The sequence below is a fragment of the Falco cherrug genome, chromosome 1 (assembly GCF_023634085.1).
Source record: "Falco cherrug isolate bFalChe1 chromosome 1, bFalChe1.pri, whole genome shotgun sequence".
Taxonomy (NCBI): Eukaryota; Metazoa; Chordata; class Aves; order Falconiformes; family Falconidae; genus Falco; species Falco cherrug.
This window is the reverse complement of record NC_073697.1, coordinates 82,281,104-82,299,006: the sequence shown is the minus strand read 5'-3', so window position 1 is coordinate 82,299,006 and position 17,903 is coordinate 82,281,104. Positions and strand designations below refer to the sequence as shown.

Sequence of the window (17,903 nt, the reverse complement as noted above, 5' to 3'; positions counted from 1 at the left end):
ACTCTTACCTATAAGCTCCTAAACATTACGTACAGGATAAATGCACCTATTGGAATAAATCAGTACAGCGTACTTGACACCTACCTTACCAAAAAAGATAAGAAAATACTTATTAGCAGGTTTGGTAATACCTAACTTATTTATTAGATTATAAGTGGTACTCAGGAGCAGGGCATTCATCCTGGAGTGCCATAAGAACTAATTTTTTTCAGTTCTGTAAAATCCATTCATTGTTATTCCATGTTTGAATCGGAATTTTCTTTGAGAAGGAAATACATACTAGGAACTGTAGGCATCATGGACTAAAAGTTCACAAGATGGAAAATAATGCAAGTACCAAAATAGTCTCTAAATGAAAATGCTTTTATCTCATAGCAATGTTGTGCACAATCTCTTTATTTTATAAATTTGTTTGGTGTAGACAGCTTTTTTATGCCTTTTTTTTTTTTTGTCCTAATGTTCCCTGTTTTTCCAGAACTGGTCACCTTGAGTGAGCATACTGGCTACCAAAACACCATTGTATTTGCAACCCAGTGGTAAAATTTCAGAGAAGGAAACACTTGGTGTAATATTTGTAATGTGAATTCTGTTATGAGAGCAGAGAACAAACTGGCAGCAGGAACTGCCTGGGGGATGAGTAGGTATCATGTGGTCTTAAATGTGAGTAATAACTATTCAAAACACTTGGTACTGGGGAGCCAGTGTAACATCTTCACATCATGTGTAGAACATGAAGAGGTAACTTGAAGTGCAGCACTTGCAGGCATGATACTACAAGGATAAAAGAGGAGGGGTAGCAGGAGGGGACACTCATGAGTCTAAATTACCAAGAGAGTTTTCCTGTTAGAAAACCTTTACGTATGTGGATTTGTGTGCTGTGTTTCAGTAGTGCATTAAACCTCATACTGTGTCTGTACACCTTTTTATTGAAATGCTCTTTGAATTGCTAATAAGGATACTTCAGCGGGCTAATACCTTCACCTATAGAACTACATATGGTACAGGTTTGGTATCAGCATACAAAGGTGACTCACTCCTCTTCACAGCAGACCTTGCGTTGCAGCATATGGCAAATATTTCCTTACAGCCAGATATCCTCTATTCCTCAGTTTGAAGTGCTTTATTTTACAGCAAACCAAAGTTTTTGCATTTTAGCCCTTAGGCTCTCAGCAGACATTTGTAGAAAGAGGAAAAACAAGTGTTTGGGTTATACAAAGTTAATAAAACCAGATGTTATTAACAGCCCGCTGTATCAGTATTCCATGTGTCAACATAAGCGCTATTTTATGTTCTTTTAAGATGAAGGAAAAGGAAGGAAGAAGCTAGTGATAGGATGGAATAGCAAAAGTGTGTAACTAGGCATAAAATATAAAGGGTTTACTTATGAAAAGGATGATAAATTAATACTTTGTATTAAAATACTTTTTCTAGAGATATTGTTAATCCAAGAAACCCATCAGTCACTCACAGGCACAGTTCTATGGTGGTGGTCACATACATGAGAATATCACTTGCATAATTTGTCAAAGTAAAACTGACTCATTAATGACGATTACTCAAGGTCAAAGTAAGAAACAAGTGTTATGCCTTACTATTTTCATCCAGATAATTGGACATTCCCTTTTAGCTTGGTTAGTATTCAGGCAACGTGCTGTATGTTTCTCTGTTGCTGAATGTATAGCAGAAAATGACACGAAGTCCGTTTTAATTTGGTAGTGTTTTTTACTCAGAGGAGAGAGAACAGGGAAAGCAACTTGTGTCCTTTATTGTATCTCTGTACTCATTCTTTGTGTGGTGAAATAGTTGTACCTTTCTGTCTTCTCTCTTACCTCCTTCTTCTTCTGAATACATAGGAACTCACGCTTTAAAGACCTAGTGAGGCAAACTGCAGGCTGGGGAAGTACTTCAGCACAGCCACAGTAAGTGCCTGGCTTCTAGCTTTGGAGTTTTTCTTCATTCTTACAAACACCTTTTGTCTGGTCTTGGGGATATGTATTTCTAGCATTGTTCCAGCATGGTTAGCTTTTATTCAGAGTCCAATGATGACTTAAACATGAACAAATGCAGGATCTTTTATTTTATCTTGAAGAAAATCCTCAATGCAAAAGTCATTTCAATGGCTTGGGTTTTTTTCCCTAAAAGCACAAATAGAAAAGTAATGAAAATTATGAAGTCGAAAGAGTTGCAAAATTGTTGGAGATTCATTAAACTGCTAAAACTTTCCCTCTTTTTTTATCTGTTCTCTCAATGCCTAACATGCCTGCCCAGTCTAGATGTCAGGCTTCAGGTTTTTTTTCTGCCCGAAGGCATTAAAGGCTGCTTTTCTACCTTCCTAGCCTCACTGCCAGGCTGTGATCAGCTCTGAGGAAGCACCACCTCAGCCCTTCCTCAGAGCTGTTCTACTGTAAAGTAGACTTGGTTACCGAGATGGCTATTTTCAACTCACTGAAACCAGAAAAAAAGGAAATTGTCACATTCAAGACCATCGCAGATCTCTGCCTGTGGGTAACTGCTTCCACTCTTGAGTGTTTCATAGCTGCCTTGCGTTGGTGGCACCACATTTCTGCTGGAGGCTTTCCTCCATTTTCTCTCCCCGAAACCCATGTGCTGAGCTCCCGCTGCTTTTGTGCAACCACTAGTGATTGGTGACAGCTGGAGAAGGGGAGATATATATATATATATACACATACACACATACATATGATTTCCTAAAACTTCCAGATTTATTGGCAGCCTGATAAGTAAACTGATCTTGCTCACCACATCAGTTATGTGTTCATTAACGCTCATGGTGGGAGGCTTAGGAATACCTGAAAGGACGAGTCACTTCTTTTCGTGGGAACATCTTACCTAGGCTTGAAGTGGCCATGCAACCACATCCTGAGACTGTGGCAAAGGCTCATACCATGAAGTTTCTTATGTTTTAATAGAAGAGTGGTATTGTTGCTGTCTTTCATTTCATGGATCAGGCCTGCAGAACCTGACTCAAATTTATTTGTTGCTTTTGGAAAGCTAATGTCATATTCTTAAGTCAATTTGAATCTCATTGCAAAAAATATCATTAAGTACTCTGTAACATTTCCTACCTTAATCCCCTTTCTAATTGCATAGTTTGCCTTAATTAATGTATATAGTGTGATTCTTTCTTCCCTTTCTTTTACTTGCCATGTCCTCCATGTTAAATGTTTGTTGGGTTTTTTTTAACCAAGAATTTGACATAAGATTTTGTGACATGTAGCTGTACAAGTTTGTTGCTCTATAACACATAGGTTTCTGAAAGGTTTGTAAGTACAAAGTTTTATTCATTTTTGATACTTGGAAGGATTAACTCAGAAAAGTTTAGTCCTGTATTTAAACGCTACTGTTCTGAACCCATAAAGCTGCTGTTTGGGATCTTTTTCAGCACAAACTCTTCCTCAACTTTAATATCTCTTCAAAAATCCAAATTCACTGGCTTGCAAAAAGACTGAATATTAATTTCCAAAGAAAAAAGTCCAGGTGTGGTAAGCAATGAGCTCAGACACCTGTTTGGTCATAAGAAATGGCTGTGGTGGGTGTTTCTTGGGTGTCTTAGTCATACGGCATCAGAGCAGCTGTAGTTACAACGTTGTTGATGTGCTCAAGGTATGAAGGAATCTAAAAAAGTTTGCTAGAGAAAGCTGAAGCTCTCTCTAAACCAGTATTTCCACCACTGTTAACCGATACTGTAGTAGCAATTATAATGTGTCTTTTCCACTGACAGACTGATGCTTTGCTCTGCTGAGGAACTCACTGTGAGGAAATTGCTCTGCAATGGCAAACTGAGCTCATCTTTTTATACGCACGTCTCCCAATTGCCTAGTATACATCTTCTGTCTAGTATAGTTAAGTATTACTGTTCAAATGTTGCCTTTTCCCTTGTCTTATGCTGGTAGCTGCCTCATTATTCACTTAAAATCAGTCGTCTGTGTTTGTTTGAGGTATTCTTTTGTCTTTTAAATTTTGCGTCCCACTTAATGAAGTCGTTAAGTGTCTTACCGAAATGCAGTGGTGCTGGACTCAGGGGATCAGCAGTCTGTACTAGACCTCGGTGATGAGTCCACTCACCCAAAGCAACGAGCCAAAGTTTCATACCGCTGCCCCTGCCCAGGGCTTCAGGATCCCAGGCAGCAGGAAGGCTTTTTTGGAAGGATAGTTCTCCTTCCTGCATGTATGTTCTTACTGATCTGGTTTCTGAAAAATCATTCTGCAGATAACAGGAGACAATTTAACACCCAAATACTTTCTCTGGAAGGGATAAAGGGATGCATTTTGATGCGGTGAGTAGTCATGCAAGTGTGTTAAAATGGTGAAGCAGAGCAGTAATAATTGAGGCTGATGTAGCTCCATTTTCAATTTTATTTTCAGGGTATAAAAATTGCTGTTACAAAACTGATCAGGTAAAATCTCCAATACGACTAAGAGATAAATAAGGTAAGATAAAAATTGCAAGCATGAGTGACAATGTACCTGCGTATCGCTGAGAATTAAAAGAATTTTTATACTAGTGCCAGAAGGTGAGGGGAGAGTTTTGAACAGCTTTATTTCCTTTTTACTGTTTATCAGAAGAGGAGGAGAAATATATAACCAGCAGATACAACCTTAGAAAACCTCTCGTGTTTTGAGCTTTGGATCAGATCCCAGGACCCAGCAAAATATGAGAAAGAATAGTTGAATATACTTGAGTGAGCTCTGTGCTATACAGGTACCCACTGGATGTTTTCGTCGTGATGAAGGTGACGCTTGTTTAGACGCTTGCCCCGACGGCGGGAGGCATGGGTGGCTCAACACCCTTTCTGTGGGCTTCTTTGGAGACGCTCGAGGCTCGTGCCTCTGCACCTTCCACGCTGCAGCTCGGACCAATGTTTCTTTACTTTTGAGACCTGTCAATCGAGCCAATTATTAAAAAAACCCAGCCTGTATGTATGTCCCCTTTAAACTCCTTCTGTCTCTTAAGACCATAGAGGCAAAATCTGGATGGGGCTGGAATGGTTTATTCCGGAGCCTTTATCAGCACCCGGAACTAGCAGGTGTGCTGCTCGCCCGGAAGGCTGCTCTGGGGGAATCTGTAATTGTTCTGTTTCTCGTGGCTGTCCCGCTCGGCGGCCGCACCGCACACGTGTTTCACAAGTGTTTGCACACCCCCGCCGCGCCCCCCCCGCCCCCCCGAGCCCAGCCCCGGCGGTGCCGCTCCCGCACAGCGAGGGCCGAGGGGCGCCCGGCCGCGGGGAGATGACCCCGCACACAGCCCCCTGCCGCCCCCGCGCAGGGACCCCGCGGGGCTGCCGCGCTGCCCACCGGCGGACTGTCAAGGCAGCAGCACGGGAGAGGCGCGGACCGGCCGAGGGGAGGGGAGGGGGCGAATCCCCCGGCCGCCGGGCTGCCATTCCCCACGCCGGGGTTCCCATCCCATCCCCGACACGGCGGGGCCGGCAGAAGGGGCGCTGCCCGCCACCCCCGGGGGCGCCCAGCGACCCACCCCGCTCCCGGCCCCGCTCCCGGCCCGACCGCCGCCCCGCTCCGCTCCCGCCCCGGTCCCCCTCCGCGGCGGGGCGGGGCGGCTCCGCGGGGTGACGTCATGGGGGCGGGGCGGCGGGGCGGGGCGGCCGCGCCGGGCTGGCGGCTGCTCGGGCGGCGGGATGGGGCGGAGGGCGCAGCCCAGCGGGCAGGTGCCCCGCCGCCCCGGCAGCCGGCTCCCTGAGGCACCGCGGCCCGCCGCCGGTGAGTGGGCCGGGGAAGGGGGCGGCGGGGCAACTGCCGGGTCCCGGGTGCGGGCGCTGCCCGTTTTGAGGGGCGGAGAGGGATGCTGGGGTTTCCCCCTTTTTATTTCCCCCTTTTTGTTTGTTTGTTTGTTTGTTTGTTCTGGGTTTCGCGGTTGTTGCTGCGCAGGGTTTCGGGAAGAGGCACCCGGGCAGCCGGCGGTTCCCGCTGCCGTGCCCTTGCTGCCGCCGGCTGCGGCACCCGCCGGGCACGGCGCGCCCGGTTCCCGCGGCCAGAGGCCGGCGCCGGGGCGGCCGCCAGTGCGGGGCACGGCCCCGGTGCCCGGGTCTCGCAGCCTCCCGCCCGTGCGCTGCTGGCAGTGACCATCGCGGGGCGTTCCTCTTCCACCCCCTGCCCCGACTCCCAGGCGGACCCCGGGCGGGAGGCGAGGGGCCGTAGTGGGCAGGGGCTCCCCCCGGGCCGGGCAGGGCGCCCCCGGGCCGGTGTGGGAAGGGTCTTCCGAGTGCGTGTGGCAGGTAGCGACTTGGTAGCAAGAGGAGACCGGGGTCTGAAGATCCTGGCTCGGGAACGTGGGCGAACTTGCCCTCTGTTCATAATCAGTTCATCAGCTTCTTTTAATGGAAGCTCCCTGTGTGTGGGCAGGGGGATAGAAGTACCAGCCCTTATAAAATGAGGCACTGAAACCCGTGGAAACATGTCCAGGCTTCCAGTGCTGGCAGCACGTCTTGCTGTGGCTCTTCAGGCTCTCTTGCTTGCGCCTCGTAACCTGGCGGTTTGTCTCGCTTCTCCCTTATCCCTTGTATTGTGCCCAGACTTCAGGGGAGCATGAGCATAAAACGCCTTCTTGCACTTCTTCCCCATCTTCTGCTTTCTTGAGTTTGCGACTTGGGTCAGGAAGGAATTCAAAGGCGGAAAACACCACCTTAGAGCTGAGTGCCGTTGAAGTTGCCCCCATCGCCCAGCAGAAAGGCAGTGAAGTGCCTTGGGTGTGCTCCTGCCTCGCTGCTGGGAGTGCTGCTTGGTTCAGTTCCCGTGCTCGGGTGGGGATCTGCACACCTGACAGTTCCTGCACGGAGTGTTCTTAAATCCCTGTGACAGAGCATGGGTTGCAGTAAACGTGCGAACTGATGCACTGGCTGAGAGAATGAGCTTATCTTGCAGAACATTTTCTTTCTAATACTGAACAGCTAATATGGACGCTGCCACAGTACTTCATTAAAAAGTTGGGAACTAATTAGCTGTTTCTTACAGCTAGAGTTCCAGATTTTAATTAGAGTTCCTGTCTTCAAGTTTAAACTGATTAAAGCAATGCCAAAGCCACTCTTGGTTATTTTCAATGTTTGTTTAAAAAAACAGAAGAGAAAACCCAAGTAATTCTAAGCTCTTTGAACTTCGTGTTGAAAAACAAACCCTTCTGTTTGGGGTTCTGTCCCTGACGCTGCTGGGAGTGGGGGGTGAGGAGATGCCTGTTGTGTGCATCTTGTATTAGAGTGAGCAAGGAAACTAATTCATGACACTGAAACCTAAAGGTTTGCTGTTCGCAGGGCATTGGTTTCACCTGGAAAATGGTAATTTGAAAAGGAAAACTGGAATGTGTTAACTAACAAAGATAGCACTGGGTAACCTGTGAGCATTCAGGTGCATTTCCCAATGTTTGAACCACATGTAAGGGTGTGTTTGGAGACACAATGGTGATGCTTCCTAATAATGCTAAAAACATTGCTGGTGTTTAATATTCCTAACCAAAAGTCTCATCCACACTTAAATAAAGCTGTCCTGATGATTTGTTATTGCCTTGCATTGCCTCATATGCATACTTGCTCCTGTCTTCGTTCCGCTGAAGAATGTTTGGTTACTTGCTTTAGACTTTAATACAAAATTCAGTGTATGGCTCATTCATGAGTACCCCGCTGTATTTTTAACAACTTTCTTACCCTTTTTACGTGTTTGAGAGATTTGCAAATTGATAATTCCCAAGGGAGTTGTTATGCTGATTAGACTTGCATAGTGGGTTTATTCTGAATATTTCACAGCAGTCTTGACACTCTTCATGGGAAGAGTTTAGTTTTTCTCACACTGCAAAGCACTTGTGACAAGACTTAATGATGGGTGCTTTAAAATACAGAAAATGAAGTTTTCTGTAAATTTTGTGCTAAATGAATGACACCATTTTAAGGCATGTGGATGGGTCAGACTAGCAGTGCTTGGAACTCTTCCCATATGGGACTGACAGCTGCCCTTAACTCTGTGAACTTGCTCCATTTAAATGTTTGGTGCAGTAAGAGCTTTGGTAATCTTCATGCTATGGCAGAAGGTTCTCTTGTCTGTTCCAACATTTAAGGGATTTTATTTTTCAATATTGTTATTTAATAGTGACTGAATTCTGTGCAAAAGAAACCTCTTTGCAAAACCTTGGGTGTTAATTTGGCATCTCCAGATATTTACATTCAAGGTACTTGCATGCTCTGATGTCAGGTATGCTGCCAATTAAACCTATATAATTAAATCTCTAAGTAAATGTGACTAATCTTTTCATACTATGATTATTCCATATGTTTGTTACCTACAGCTCGCATCAACTAATATGATGTCAGTATGGATAATGAGATAAAACTGTCATCTTGGTTTTTATATATAGTGTGGGATTTCTATATGTGTCTGCTGCAATTAACTTTTTAATATACTCAGAATAACTAGCTTTAGACAACTGGCTTTTCTCTTGTGGAAGAAGCAAGTTCATGTACTAGGAACACCTATATACAAAACCTGAATCATTTATTAGATTGTTAGAAGACTTTATTAGCTAGACAGTCCTGAGAAACCTTACATGTGATTTAGGAGAAAAAATTCCCCAAAAGTGCCTTACTGCACTTCCAGTGTGAAGAGCGTGGGAACTGGAAGTTTCTGTGTAGCCTGTGGAGTCTTACTGGACTGGTCCAGCTAGGAGCTGATACACCTGCTGGTAGTCTTGTCCCAAGCGGTGTATATCTCCTTGTAACTTTGGTCCTTTCCTCCATTGTCAGTTATGGCTGGTGTCTGCTGTCACAGCCATGATGCTGCCAGATACCCGTTTTCTGGTTTTGATGCCTTTTTGCATTGCTGCCTTACCTCTTCTAGGTTTTCAGCTTTAATTTTGTTTGGTTTCTGTATGTATATTGTCCATTGCTTAATCCAGTAGATTCACTACCATGTGGCATACATGACAATGAAATTATATGCCTTGACCTGAAAAAAAAATAACAAGATGTTTCTCTTTAAAGATCTATGTGAAATTAAATTCAGAATAGCCTCATCTTCTTAATAGCAGTGCAAATTCAAATAATGACTTACTAGAGGAACTTAAACCTTTTATGTGATGAGAATAACCTTGTTAATTATCAGGGTTAATGAGGTGCATTCCTTTAAAGTGAACAGAGTGATCACAGGCCAAAAAGAGGACCCCTATTCTGCTGGATAGTATTTTTCCAAATCATTGGTAATTGAAAAGAGGATTTTCTTCCAGGCAGATGTGTGGTATTACAACAGTTTATATCAGATTATTCACGAAAGAGGGATAAACACCTGTTAAAAAGTAGACTATAGGGTACTGTCAAAGCAATATGAAATGGTAAAATAACTTGATTTGGAAATAGTAAGGAGTTTGATAATACTGCATTATTCAGTGCTGTTTCACAGCTCTCTAGGGTGCTTCAATGCTATTTTTAACTTCATGTAGTTCCTTGTACAGAATGGTTCTTGGGATGCAGAGGCATTAAAGGTGCTTTGGACGACTGTACTGCCACGTGCTGTCCCGTTGGTTGCAGGACAGCTGTACAGGACAGGTCCTGTACCGTATTGTGAGGGGGTTTGTCAGTGCTGAAAGATAGAAGGGTAGAAAGTAAAATTCAGACTAGGTGACTATTGAAAAAGAAACTTTTTAATTTTATGGTGAAGATGATACTAGCTTTGTAGCTCTCTTATAATCTTACCAAATGAATGTTTTTGCACAAGGAGTGTGGCATTCAAGGCATCAAAAGCATTTCTGGTAGCTTGTGTGTAGGAAGAGTTATGCCGTTCCTGTCCGAATTATCACGTTAGCTTTGCTTGTGTGTTGCCAGATCTCTTCACAAGAATGTCTTCCAGAACTGACCCATCTATGTCTGTCCCCATGAGACGAGATCATGGCCCTGGGATGGGTGGTGGTGGGAAGTACAGTACAACACGAAATCTTGGCTTGTATTTGCCCTGTACTGATTTGGCTGAACTCTTAGTGCTTTGGAGTGAGGTAGCTGGTTGCATTGTATATTTTGTGTGTCTGACTGCACAGGCAGTGCTGAGCAGCAGGTTAGAGGTGGTGTTTTGTCTGAATCTGCAAAAATGTTCTGTGGATGTGCACCTACCTACCCACCCTGTATAAGGAACCATAAAGCAAAGAAAGGAGAGCAAAGAAAATGGAGCTACATGCAGCTGTTACTGGAAAATTTAAGATAACGAAGAAAAGTCAGGTTTGTGCTATGTAAACTTTTCTTGATGATACAATGCATGGCGTGGAAGGAAAGGTGGTGTTATTGTAGGTTAGCTGTATGCAGTCAATGGTAGCTTGAAAATTCTCTACTTTGTGGAGGGTTTGGCTTGTAAGACTTAAATCCATTGTTTATATTCCTTTAAAAGGCAAGAAATAGCTTGGTATTTTTATAAGATATGAAAACAATTGTTAAAACTTCCTGTTAGAATTGAGCACACTTTTGCAAAGCCAAATTGTATGATACCAAGTTGACTTTGTTTCATTTATAGAAATGTGATTGTGCTTTGTAGAGAAAATGGTAGTCCAAACCCACAGACTTCACTGGAATAAAATCTATAACTTCAGTCTGGCAGATCAAGGAGGGCAGAGTGTACTGGAAATGTTTCTACAGTTGCCCACCAGCAACCGAAATCCAAGTTCTGACTACTTATACCTTTAAATGGACTTTAGACAAAACTAGATCTCAAACATTATTTCTTCAAAAAGGGTATGTAATGTTTGACTGTATTAAAATACCAGTTAATGTGGTACATAGTGGAAAATAGGTGTATGAACTTCTAATCTGTTCAGCCAGGTCAGTCTGAGAATCCAAAAACCAGAAGCTTGTTCCATTTGTGATGCAGAATTACAGCCTTGCCTGTTTAGCTCCACTGCAAAATAAGTTATTTAAATAAGGTAGTGGTCACTGGCTGATTTCCTGTAAGTCTTCCCATTTTCTTCAGAGGAACAGTTTCTCTTATCCTTTTTGCTGTCTATAATATTGCAACTAACCGGTCCCTTGTGTTGTGCTGTATTTCTGACTTTGTTGCATTATGCAGCAGTAGAGGGGATGAGCAGGAGGAGGGAAGTAACATCACGGTTTTGCAGGAACTTGCGGAAATATAACTGTCGTGGCATTGCGTGGTGAGGGCTCCCAGTGAGGGTATGTAGGGGGACAGCTCCTGTGCAGGTGATAACTGTTTTGGTCATGTTGGGTCATTGAGTGAAAATGTATTTGGGGTCAGTGGTATACTAATCCCCATTTCCCGGTTTCTGCCCTTCAGCCCTCTAAAGGAGGGGAAAAGAGATCCCAAATGGAAGCCCAGTAAGGGAAAGGCAGGACATCTCTGCAGTCATGGGAGCAGCTTCCTTGACCTCCATGGAGTGTAGTTTATGTTGTGATGGCTTGATGACTGCAGGTCTTGTGGGAGATAGGCTCTTCCCTGCCCTCCCTCCTCTCCCTTATCACAAGTATTCTTCTCTGAAGTCTTCTCCAGATGGAATTTTTTAAATATCAATGATGTTATGGAAGAAAGAGACTTCTTTAACATGGAAGAAACATTCAAAGAGAAAAATAACTATTACCACATGGATTCAGATGTGAAATTGATGTAACATGAGCCAAGCTAGATAGATATGTAACCCAAGGGACAAAATTTTGGTGTGAGATCAAGTAAGTAGTAAGGAAATAAGGACTAGGATAAGATTTCTGTCCAATGGAGAAGTGAAGTTTCTGAGCAGTTTTCTGACAGGACAAGGGTGTACATCTGTTGTGTGGTCAGAGTTTCAAGAGGAAGCCCAAGCCCAGCATAAGACTTCGTAGGACTTAGATGTGATGAGAGGAGGCTGGGAGGGTAATGTGGACTGCAGCATTGATTGTGGTGGTTTGCTACATATCATCGGCTGGGACCCGTTTGTATAGCAGAAGAACGTGAGGTGACCTCAGCTCTCGGGTTGTCGGGGCTGGCTGAGTGCAGAGGCGGTTGCTCTGCTGTTCAAGGACCTCAGCACCATCCACGGCAGTAGGGAAGATCCCTTGCTTAAAGTAGGCTGTGGGGTCAGTGTCCCACATGCTAGCACAGATAGTGTGTAACGGGACGAAATCTGGTTGTGCTTTCCTGGTCTTGGGCCCTCATGGGAAAGGGATGATTGTGCTTCCCAAGGGAAGACCTGGTACTTCAACACCTCCCATGTGTGGCAGTGGCCTCGGGCTGTGTGAGCAGCCCTTGCCCGTAACCTGTGAGCGCAACATGTTCCCCCGGCCCGTGGCGGGCAGTGTGCTGCTTTACTTCCTCACGGCTTCAGGCTCAGAGGGTCTGTGCTGCTGCGTTGGAGAGAAACCTAAAGCGTGGCTCCAGAGTGACGGGCCCCTTCAAAGTTGTCTGCTGTCTCCTCGCAGGGGTGTGCTCTCTCCTGCTTAAAGCTCCTCTGCCAAGCGCAGCCGAGCACAGCTTGGCTAATGCGACTGAGTTGTTCTTCTGGGGAGTGGTAATAAATTCAGTGCACAAATTTATGTAATATCAGTATCAACTTGTCCTTCTCTGTGCTAGTTCTACGTGTGGGTAAGCAGTCATCAAAGTCAGCTGATGGGTGTGAATTTTTGTGAAGACAGATGCTTTTCTATAAAGTTGGTAATGTACGCAATCCAGTAGAGCTACGTTTAAGATGCATCTGCCTTGTTTGTATAGTACGTTTTTAAAAATTGAACAGTAAAATCGGTGCCTTTAGGTTAGTGGAAGCCCTAACAGGAAATACGAGGTATTGGATGGAAGATGACATACCTGCAAGAAAGCCAGACCAGTTCCATCTCCACACGCCTCTCAAACACTGTGCTTTCAGAGCTGGGGGGCTGCGTGCAGTATTCTGTGGAGCTGAGAGAAAGGGGCTGACTAACGATTCGAGGCAATATACTTCAAAAAGATAAAAGCTCTTTGATAAACTTTTGCTAGAGTGAAGAACTGAAATCAACTTTGCAGTTGTATATGGATATGATGAATTTGGTAGGGTAGGCAACGATGTAGAGCAAAGCCTCAGAAATCAAATTCTGTCACGAGGAGTATATGAAGAAGGCCTCTCTTCTGCAGCCACACACAGGAGGAGGCAAAAGAAACAGGTAAACCTTAAGTATTTTCTTGGTGGGTTTGTTCAGTGAGCAGTGTCTTGCACTTTGTGAGAAACTGTTTTCTGATTTTTTTTTTTAATCTTTTGAACTACATTCGTAGCAATAGTATGCTGATTGTATTCTGTCCTTCTGTGAAAAAAAAAAAAGTTAATACAAACCCTGTTCAGTCAGTAAGTGTTTGAAAATAGCCATGTTTTATGTAAGTAAGAAGAGCAGCACCTCAATTGCATGTGTTTTGCTTTGAAAGAGAATGAAAGGTGATGTTACAATGAAAAAATTTTGGCAAATGGGAAAAAAGCTGAAAAGAAGTGGCAGAATGTTCAAGGGGCAGTTTTTATCCCTGCTGAGGCTGAGAAATTTAAAGGGGAAATTATAAAAAGAATTTAATGGAGAGGAAGACAAAGGTAAGATTGTAGAAAATGGAGAAAGGCCTAAGCAAACTAAAGGAAAATGAACCTGTAAAATGTGAGATAGGGGTAGGGTGGAAGAGAAAAATAGAGGAGGAAATATTTACGATAAGAGAAGATTGAAGTGGCTGAAGTGATCTCGGTGGAAAAATAGTGGAAAAGGGACAGAATTGAGACACAGAATGAAAGATGATGATCACTGTGTGTGAAATGGGAAAATCTTGTTTTAAGCACGTGCTGTGTTCAACAGCCTTTTCTTCCCTTTTGCTAGGGGAAAATTTTGGACCTGATCTGGCAGCCCGAGAGGAGTGGGGCTACCACAACTCCATGCCCTGGGTCCAGCCAGCAGCAAGGCTGAACCTGTGTTCCCAGTACACACGTGCACATGCGAATGCGTGCCTGCGTCCGCTCCAGGTGCTGCACTGCAGACACACGTGTCCCCATCACCCACCCCGGGCTGACACTTCAGTCCACTCGCTGCAGTCTCTCGGGTGGCTGGCAGGGCAGTCGCACCCCAGTTACTGCACTCAGACCCCTGTGCACACATGCACAGTGCATAGAGCCCCTCACCCAGAGAACACTTGGGAAGGATTTAATAACAGATAGGAGAATGCACTGATCGGGCACAGGGTATGCCCAGGTAGCACAGCAAACTACTTGCAAGCAGCTGGCCCTTTTAATCCACTTCTCTGTTTTTTCACACTTGTTCCTCCTCAAATCATGTAAATACATCCCTGTCCCTGCATTTGGTTCCTCCTCTAAACATCCCATAGTAAGTCCTGTGTATTCCCCCCAAATGCCCTTCCCCTGCATCCTATGATGTGTCCCGCACCCCTGGGCATCCACATGATGGGTTTCACACCTGGGCACTGGGGCTGAGTCTCTCTTGGGACAGCCCCGGGAGGGGTCTGGATGGGACCTCTCTTCCTCTGAGTCCCTAATTTGTGTTCCTGTCTGCCGTTCTGCATCCCTGTGGTCCTCTGGGCTTGTAGTGATGGGCCTGTAATGTGCTGATCGCCCCTGTGATTGAGGAGCAGCCCGGGAAGAGCTGGGCAGGCTATCACTTGCACTCCCCCACCTGCCAGTGTGTCCCTGTGCTCCTTTGTTGGGGGGCAGATGAGCTTTTATCACTTAATGTAACAGTATAGATCTGCCTTCATTTGCTATGAGAATTTTTTAAAGAGTAAACTTGTGATGACAGTGTTTTGTTAAATAAAATGTAGGAATGAAAAAAACGTAATTGTTTTGGAGCATGTGCTTGCTGCCTCCTTGTTTGGCTTTATGCGGTGGAATACAAAATGTATTATATGACCTATCAAGTCCAGTCAAGTTAGATTTTTATTTTAAAACTTGAAAGGGATTATTCTTCAGTTAAGGGTCTAATCCGTAGAAATAAGCTATAGTACAGGTTATAATGCTACTTCAACATCTGTGAGGAATCCAGGTGATGATAATAGTTACAAAACAAAAACTGAGGGAGTGCTTGTGATTGCCTGTGGTAATATTGTAGCTGATGGGATGGAATTAAATATTTTTTCCTGAATTGTCACCAACATTTCTTCATGTGCCTTTAAGAACTTAGACTACTTCTAAAGGCTGTAACCATTACAATTAGTTCTTTTAAAACTATGGTTAAGCGGATGCATGTTCTGTAAAGCTGTCATTTAGATATGCTTGACCTCATGAAGGAATGATTGTGTTCATCATCGGAACTGGATTTCTCAGTGCCTCAGGACTGGAGACAGGAGCCTGCTCAGAGAAACTGTCAGGCTGAGTTACACCCTGTAAAGGGTATTGAAGTGACACAAAATTCATCAGATATGTTTCCAAGAAAAGGGATGGGGAAATGTTAAAAGTTTAGGTTTGTTGGAATCACATGGTGCATAACCAAGTTTTTCAGTCTTTTTCCTACAGGAAAAGGAAGTTAAGGTGGAATCTGAGCGCAGAGGCTTAGCTAATTAGGCGTTAACAAGGAAGTGGTTTGGTTTTTTTGGTTGGTTTGTTCGTTTTGTCTTTTTTTCTTAAGAAATGGGGAAAAATTAATCCAGGCAGCTGCAGGTTATGGTTTTGACATCAGTGTTATCAAAGTTCTTAAACTGCTCTTAGAGGAAAGGATAGTTCTGTGTATAATTGTTAATTCCCAATACCTTCTAATTTTCTTCTGCCAAAGAGACTGGTACTAAGGACGTGTGCCATACCAGAGGCCCCTTTGCCTTGTCTATGCTTGTATAGCTGTTTCTATAGCTAAAATGTAAATAAGATCAATTTTGTTTTGAAGAAGCAAAACATACTGTCAAGCTTTTTTGACATGTATCATGTTATTAGTTGGGAGCTTGACTTCCTCGGTAAGATGAAATTTGAGAGAGTCTGAGTACTCTATAAATGTGTGGGGATAATCACAAGGCAAGAACTACTTAGAAAGAGACAATGCTGATATGAGAGCAAATGACCATACTTGCTGTGTATAAATTTACTCTAGAAATTAGAATAGGGTTTCTAATCAATAGAATAGCCTCTCAATTGAAAGTATTTTATATCAAAGCATATCTTACTGCATTAAAGAAGAGTTGCAGGAATTTGTGAAGAAACTTGCATAAAGATGATGAGATGCCTGCCACAGCAAGGAACTAAATCCATGGAGCAAGTGAACTCTTTTCTGTAGTATTCTAAAATAAAATTCACATAAAGTGAATGCATCAATATCGTGGAAGTGTATTTGACAGCAGATGCATCTCTTTCTCTCCGTAATGGTATGGAGATAGGTTTTTCAAACAGAAGCAACCGCTTTCAAGAGCCACAAAAAAATGAAAGCAATTTGGAGATAACAAAATTTTCCACAGAAAGGCAATAGAAATTTCAACATGCGGAAATTTAAAATCGCTATAAAAAACTAGGAAGGAGTTTTTTTGGGCAAAAGTTTAAGTAGATAGTTGAAGAATGTGTTAAGTGATGATCATCTATTTAAAGTTGGGTTTCCTTGATGTATGACACTGGTCATGGTTACTTATACTTCTGCTGGGCTTTAAATTCCGTGTGTGATGTCTGCCAGTCTTTTGAGCAGAAATTTTTGAAGATTTTGGCAAGATGAGAGAGCTGTGCTGGGGGAAAAAGATAGTTTCCAACAGCTTTTGACAGGTTAGACACGCTGATGCTTCAGGATGGGGGCCTTGAAACAAAATAAATTGATCTTTGTGCAAGGAATGTGTTTCTTCCCTTCCTCAGAAGATTTATTTGCTTATGGAAAATAGTAGGGCTTGAAATCACCTGTTTTTGTGCTGGGAAGGCTTAGGCTTTGTTGGCTAAAACCTCTTTCAAATTTAATGGCTGGGCCAAAGCAGGATTTCTTTGAAGCCACCGGTGTGGGCGATTTGGGCTGGGGGAGATGAGGGTGTGAGCAGCCCTACGGACACACCTGCTGCCGGGGAGCTCTGGAACAGAAACCTGCTTAGAAGGAAAACTGCAGAAGTAGAACTAGGAGAAGGAAATGATAAGGAAGAGAATAAATGCAGAGAGATGAGTGCTTGAAACCTGAGGAGTAAAACCATAGGAAGGGGAAGTAATGTGCTAAAAAATGAAATAATTGGTGTGGCAGGACATGATTCAGATGAGGCTACTGAAGAGAGGGGGTGAGGAGGAGCTAGGTAAGAGCACCACCAGCTCCACGTGGCCTGTGTGGTTTGGGAGGGTGAAGGAACACCGATGGGCAGGTGTGCCCAGCCGAAGCCAGGAATACAATCAGAGGCACTGGTCTGATGGCAGTGTAGACAAAAATGTCCTGTTGATCTGAGTTCTTGCTCGTGCAGGTTGTAACACCTCACACTGCTACCTACTTTGGCTGTTACAGTAGACCCCAGCTGCTCTGCAGGTTTCTTGGGTGTATGAGAGTATGTACTAAAACTGTGTGCAATACCTTTTCCCATACTTTCTGCCCTTTCTCCCTACAAATGTTGCTCAAAATTCTGATGTGCTTGGGATAAATCAGAGCTGTATGACACTTATCTGTAGAGCTCCAGCCTCGTTTTATTGTGCATGGTGAACGAGGCAGGATTATTAGGAGAGAAGTGTGGCGTTTTTTGTAGTCAGGCAGCTAAATGTTGCCCTGGAGATAGGGCTTACATCCTTTTCTGTGCACGTAGGTCCTGTTTGATGCTGGTCAGAATATTTGCAGATGTGTATTTTGACTGCGTATTTGTCTCCTTTCCTGAATGCCTGATCTGAAAATCTGTATCTAATCTGCAACAGAATTAGATGATTGCATCTGAAGTTAAAGGAATTTTCGTGTGTGTTAGCTGTTGAGGCTGTGGCAGCTCTACCTGCTAGCAACTGGAGATCTTTCTGTGCCAGGTGTCATGTCTGTACATTTAGCAACCCT

The 17,903-nt window shown here is 43.9% G+C and overlaps 1 protein-coding gene across 4 annotated transcripts in view; it reads left to right on the top strand.

The window, feature by feature from the left end:
- Positions 1 to 5,620: 5,620 nt before the first annotated feature.
- The window catches only part of MARCHF1 (membrane associated ring-CH-type finger 1), a 258,944-nt gene continuing 246,661 nt past the window's right edge, over positions 5,621 to 17,903 (top strand). For all 4 annotated transcript variants that reach the window (XM_055701239.1, XM_055701245.1, XM_055701253.1 and 1 more), the window contains exon 1: positions 5,621 to 5,739. The gene's annotated coding sequence lies outside the window, so the exon portion shown is untranslated. The remainder of the gene's footprint in view (positions 5,740 to 17,903) is intronic.